Source organism: Ornithorhynchus anatinus, chromosome 2 (genome assembly GCF_004115215.2).
Source record: "Ornithorhynchus anatinus isolate Pmale09 chromosome 2, mOrnAna1.pri.v4, whole genome shotgun sequence".
In the NCBI taxonomy this organism is placed as follows: domain Eukaryota; kingdom Metazoa; phylum Chordata; class Mammalia; order Monotremata; family Ornithorhynchidae; genus Ornithorhynchus; species Ornithorhynchus anatinus.
In genome coordinates, this window is record NC_041729.1 from 139386994 (window position 1) to 139393139 (window position 6146).

At 45.2% G+C, this 6146-nt stretch overlaps 1 non-coding gene across 1 annotated transcript; it reads right to left on the reverse strand.

Annotated features, from left to right (window-relative positions):
• Positions 1-1590: 1590 nt before the first annotated feature.
• Positions 1591-1723, reverse strand: LOC114809353. The gene has a single exon (XR_003757140.1). It is a non-coding gene; the product is annotated as a small nucleolar RNA SNORA7 (small nucleolar RNA).
• Between the last annotated feature and the right edge of the window lie 4423 nt (positions 1724-6146).

Here is a 6146-nt window from a genome sequence, read left to right on the forward strand (position 1 = left end):
AACTTACCGGGAGGCAAGGAGCCTGTGGGAAAGCTGGCTGGGGAAGCCAAAAGGAGAAGGCTTCACCCGATTTTCACGGCTCTCCCAAGGAAAGATGAAGGCCTTTACTGCCCAAGGACCTCCAACAGCTTCCTTTCTGCCCAACAGGGCCTGGCAGCAGCTGCCTCACTTTTTATTAACTCAGAGTCTCCCTGGGGGGCCAATAGGGAGCCTTCATTGAGAACAATTGGCCAGTTAATGACTGCTGCCCCTAGCACCACAGGAAGGGCTTGGCCCAAGAGATCAGAGACCAAGGATTCTGGGTCCTTGAGCTTTGAGTCCCAGGTGCCCAGAGCTGAAAAGGAAGCAGGTCAGGAGCTGCTTTGAAGAAATTGTTCACATCTGGCCTCCCACTCTCCTTAGTGGGGAGAAATGGAAATGGCTTCTCATTTCCCTCTGCATCAAGCCTAATTTTTCCAAATGGGCCTCAAGGCTCTCTCCATCCCTTATCTTGAAGAAGCAGCGTGGCGCAGTGGAAAGAGCACGGGCTTTGGAGTCAGGGCTCATGAGTTCGAATCCCAGCTCTGCCACTTGTCAGCTGTGTGACTGTGGGCAAGTCACAACTTCTCAGTGCCTCAGTTCCCTCATCTGTAAAATGGGGATTAAGACTGTGAGCCCCATGTGGGACAACCTGATTCCCGTGTCTACCCCAGCACTTAGAACAGTGCTCTGCACATAGTAAGCGCTTAACAAATACCAACATCTTGACCTAAATGTGCTGGCTCGCCTCTCAAGTTGCTCCCCAGTTCCCTCCTTTCAAGTTCATCTTCTAACTGTTCCTTGTTCTTGCTTCTGCTGCCTCTACTCCCTCACCCACGCTGTCCTCTGGCCTGGTACATGCCACCCCTGCCCACATCCGACAGACCCAGCCCCCAATCAAAGCCCTCCTAAAAGCCCACCTCTTTCAAGAATTCTTCCTCAGATTAGATCCCAGCCCCCCAGGTTGTACAAACCTTCCAGCCATCTCCAGCGCTTGTACTCATACTTACACCCATCCTGAGCACTGCTGTATTTACGTTATCCAACTCTACATTCAATAATAATAATTAATAATAATAATGGTATTTATTAAGTGCTTACTAAATGTCAACCACCTTGCTAAAGCGTTGGGATAGAAACAAGTTTATCGGGCTCCACAAAGGCACGCAGTCTAAATAGGAGGGAGAAGAGGTTTTTATTCCCCATTTTGCAGATGATGTAACTGAGGCATGGAGAAGTGAAGTGACTTGCCCAGAGTCACACAGCAGGTAAACGGTGGAGCCGGGATTAGAACCCAGGTCATCTATATTGGAAGCTCGTTGTGGGCACGAAATGTGTCTGTCTGTTGTTATATTGTACTCTCCTTAGCACTTAGTACAGTACTTTGCACACTGTCTTGTCTTGTCTTATGCCATCCAGTCATTTCCAACCCATAGTGACACCTTGGACACATCTCTCCCAGAACACCCCGCTCTCCATTTGCAGTCGTGCTGATAGTGTATCCATAGAGCTTTCTTGGTAAAAATACAAACTCTGTCCTATGCCACTGCTGCTCAGCATGGGTGAGTTTTGACTTGTAGCAGAATGCCTTCTCCTCGCTAGCCACTGCCCAAGCTAGGAATGGAATGGCCTCTGCTTGACTCTCCCTCCCATAGCTGAAACTGATAGAGTACTGGAAACTCTCCAGGTGTGACCCTGAGAGGGGATTGCACACAATAAATGCTCAAAAAATACAATTGAATGACTGAATGAATGAATAAATATGATTGAATGAATGAAGTCTGACTCCAGGCATGTGCTCTTTCCACTAGACCACCCTGCTCCTTCAATTACTCTGACTATCCTTTCCATAAATGTTTGTTTGTCTGTCCCATCAGAATGTAAGTTCCTTGTGGGCAGGGAATGTGTCGTGTCCCTGTTTTATACTTCCCAAGGGCTTAGTACAGTGCATTCATTAGGTGCTCAACAAATACTATTAATATCATTACTATTACCAGATTCACTTCTGAATCTGGTTCCGCAAGGAACCTTGGCTCAGAGAGATTCTGCAGGCTGTGAGCCAGAAGAGACACCTCTTTCTCTGGCCCTTAATTTCTGTCTCCTCCACCATCAGCTGAAACCTTGGGATTGTAAAGTCTTGCCCCAACTTTCTGGAAGATGGATGCATTTATAAATTTAATTGAGAAAGCAGCGTGGCCTAGTGGAGAGAGCACAGGCCTGGGAGTCTGAGGACCTGGACTCTAATCCTGGCTCTGCCAGTTGCTTACTTTTGACCTTGGGCAAAGCCCTTATCTTCTCTGTGCCTCCGTTTCCTCAACTATAAAATGGGGATACCTGTTTTCCCTTCTACTTGCACTGTGAGGCCTATGCAGAATGATTACTGTGAACAGGCTAATTAACTTGAAGCTTCCTCTGAACTTGCAACCATGTTTGACTCATAATAAGCACTTAACAAATACCTTTAAAAAAAAAAAGAAAAGAAGCCCTTAATGGAGAGAAAAGTTCAGAGGTGGGCTGGCTGTTCTGAAGTTTGCCCACATCTAAGTGTTTTCAGAACTAAAAAAGACTACTGCATAACCATAGTTGGACAAATCCGTTACTAATTCTTTTCTTTTAAATGACATTTTTAAAGTGCTTATTATGTGCCAAGCACTGTCTTAAGCATTGGGATAGATAGGAGATACTCAGGTTGGTCACAGTCCCAGTAGGCTAAATAGGAGGAAGAACAAATAGCTTATCCCCATTTTATACATGAGGTGATTGAAGCACAGAGTAGTTAAATGCTTTGCCCAAGATCTCACAGCAGACAAGTGACAAAGCTGGTATTAGAACTCAGATCCTCTAACTCCAAGGCCTGTGCTCTATCCAGTAGACACGCTGCCTCTCCATTTTATCAATAATAAGGAGTAGCTTGACTTAGTGGAACGATCCTGGGCCTGGGAGTCTGAGGACTAAGGTTCTCATCTCATCTCTGCCAATTGCCTCCTATGTGACCTTGGGCAAGTCATTTAACTTCTATGGGCCTCAGTTACCTCATCTGTAAAATGGGGATTCAACATACAATCTCCCTCTTATTTAATAGTAATAATATTAATAAAGACAGGACACAGCTCCAGGAATCAGAAGATTTGGGTTTTAGTTCTAGTTCTAATGGGCTTAGGCCACCAGCAGGGAAGGCTTCTTCACTCACCCCTCCCTCAGCTGGACAGGGGACTATGTCCAGCCTGATTACCTTGTAACTGCCCTAGAACTTAGAACAGTGTCTAGCACACAGTAAGCACTTAACAAATACCATAAAGAAAAAAATGGAGGCTGGTAAGATCCAAGGGCTAGCATTCTCTATACTGTGAGCTCATTGTGGGCAGGGATTATCACTCTTTATTGTTGTATTGTATTTTCCCAAGTGCTTATTACAGTGTTCTGCAGACAGTAAGCTCTTAGTAAATATTAAATAAATGAATGAGCCCCAGGGACGTGGGAAGCTCCTTTCCTTGGTGCTTTTCAGAACTGGGCAATGTCCATCTGGACAAGTTGGGAGAGGAGCCAAACTGGCTGGTGATGCACTGAAAAACTTCCAACTGGAGAAGACCCAAGCTGGGTCTCTGCTGGGAAAATGGCCCAGGTCATTCCAGCCCTCAAATCAATCAATCAAGCAATAAGTCAGTGGTATTTATTGAAGTTTACCATCCAGATGTTTTGGGAGGAGAAAGTATTTCACCTGCATAATAATAATAATCATGGTATTCGTTAAGTGCTTATTATGTGCCTAGCACTGGGGTAGATATAAGATGATCAGCAGCTCCCACATAGGGCTCACAATCTAAGTCAATACATACCCCTGATGATTGATCAATTGGTTTATGTTAATTTTCCTATGATTACGAATACGTTTGTCACTTATTCCTTTCTAAATGTGTGAAGATGCTCCTTGTCTAAACCATAACTCTGTCCTGTCCAGATCCTTTATTGCATGGGCCCGTTCTCCCAGGCAGCAGGACCGGGGCTAGGAGTTCTCATTTATTCTGAGATACTCACTTTAAAAATCATAGCGGTCTTGGCTTCTCTCCTGAACACCCCAACCTTTGACACTGACTGAAAACTTATCATATATAGAGCGCAAGGTTCAGAGCGGTGCTTGGGAGAGTTTAGTAATAGGGGCAGCTGCAGCCTCTGCCCTTTAGAAGCTTACAATCTAAGGGGGGGAGGCAGGAGGACACATATCCTATATGTACAGAGATTAGGGAAAACATTCATACAATACTTTCCCTCAAGTGCTTAGTACAGTGCTCTGCACATAGTAAGCGCTCAAGAAATACTATTGAATACAATGGGTAACTGCACAAGTAAGCAACAAATGAATCAATACATAAATGATTCAGTGTACTAATTATGGTATTTATTATCGTGTTATTTGTGGTATTTATTTGTGCCAAACACTGGGGTAGATCTACCTTACTGCTACAGGCTCTCGTTATATCCCGGCTAGACTACTGTGTCAGCCTTCTCTCTGATCTCCCTTCCTCCTCTCTCGCCCCGCTCCAGTCTATTCTTCACTCCGCCGCCCGGCTCATCTTCCTGCAGAAACAATCTGGGCATGTCATTCCCCTTCTTAAACACCTCCAGTGGTTGCCTATCAACCTCCGCTTCAAACAAAAACTCCTCACTCTAGGCTTCGAGGCTCTCCATCACCTTGCCCCTTCCTACCTCTCCTCCCTTCTCTCTTTCTACCGCCCACCCCGCACGCTCCGCTCCTCCGCCGCCCACCTCCTCACCGTCCCTCGATCTCACCTATCCCGCTGTCGACCCCTGGGCCACGTCCTCCCGCAGTCCTGGAACGCCCTCCCTCCTCACCTCTGCCAAACTAATTCTTTTCCCCTCTTCAAAACCCTACTTAAAACTCAGCTCCTCCAAGAGGCCTTCTCAGACTGAGCTCCCCTTCTCCCTCTACTCCCTCTACCGCCCCCCTTCACCTCCCCGCATCTTAACCCTCTTTTCCCCCCATTTCCCTCTGCTCCTCCCCCTCTCCCTTCCCATCCCCTAAGCACTGTACTCGTCTGCTCAACTGTATATATTTTCATTATCCTATTTATTTTGTTAATGAAATGTACATTGCCTTGATTCTATTTAGTTGCCATTGTTTTTACGAGATGTTCTTCCCCTTGACTCTATTTATTGCCATCGTTCTTGTCTGTCTGTCTCCCCAGATTAGACCGTAAGCCCGTCAAATGGCAGGGACTGTCTCTGTTGCCGACTTGTTCATTCCAAGCGCTTAGTACAGTGCTCTGCACATAGTAAGTGCTCAATAAATACTATTGAATGAATGAATATAAGATAGTCAGGTCCCACATGGTCACAGCCTATGTAGGAGGGAGAATAAATTAAATCCCCATTTTGGAGATGAGGGAAGTAAGGCATAGGGATGTTAAGTGTCTTGCCAAAGATTGCAAAACAGGTAAGTGACAGAGCTGGGATTAGAAACCAGGTCCTCTGACTCAGTACTGTGCTTTTTCCCTACAGTACTTCTCTCCTAAATCAGTCCAGAACTGATGTGGCTACTGAAAAGAAAGCTGGCCTGGGAGTCAGAGGATTTGTGTTCTCATCACTGCTCCACTACTTGCCTGCTGTTTGATCTTGGGAAAAGCTTCTGTTTCCTCATCTGTAAAGTGGGGATTAAATATGTATTTTCCCTCTTACTTAACACTGAGAACCCCATGTGGGAAAGGGACTGTGTACGATTTGTTTTTATTGTAGCTATTCCAGCACGTAGTACAGTCCTTGGCATAAAGTTGGTGTTTAACAAATACTATTATTATTGTTATTATTAGTAGTAATAGTATTAATTGATAGAGCATAAATCAAGGATAGTTGTTGGGAAATGTTGATCTGGGACCTGGCAATTAGTCAGTAAGGTGGTTTTTGAAGTTGGGAAGTTCTGTGATTTGGCAGATATAAGTGGGGAGGGGGTTCCAAGAAGAAAGAAGCACATGACCAAGGAGCTGGAGATGAAAGAGTAAAGGGCAAAGTACAGTTGGGGTATAACACTGTTAGTACAGTGAATGGTCTTCTATCATCGTGAGGGTTGAAAATGCAGCTAGCAGGTTTGCAGTTAAATAAAAGAAAAGACTCTC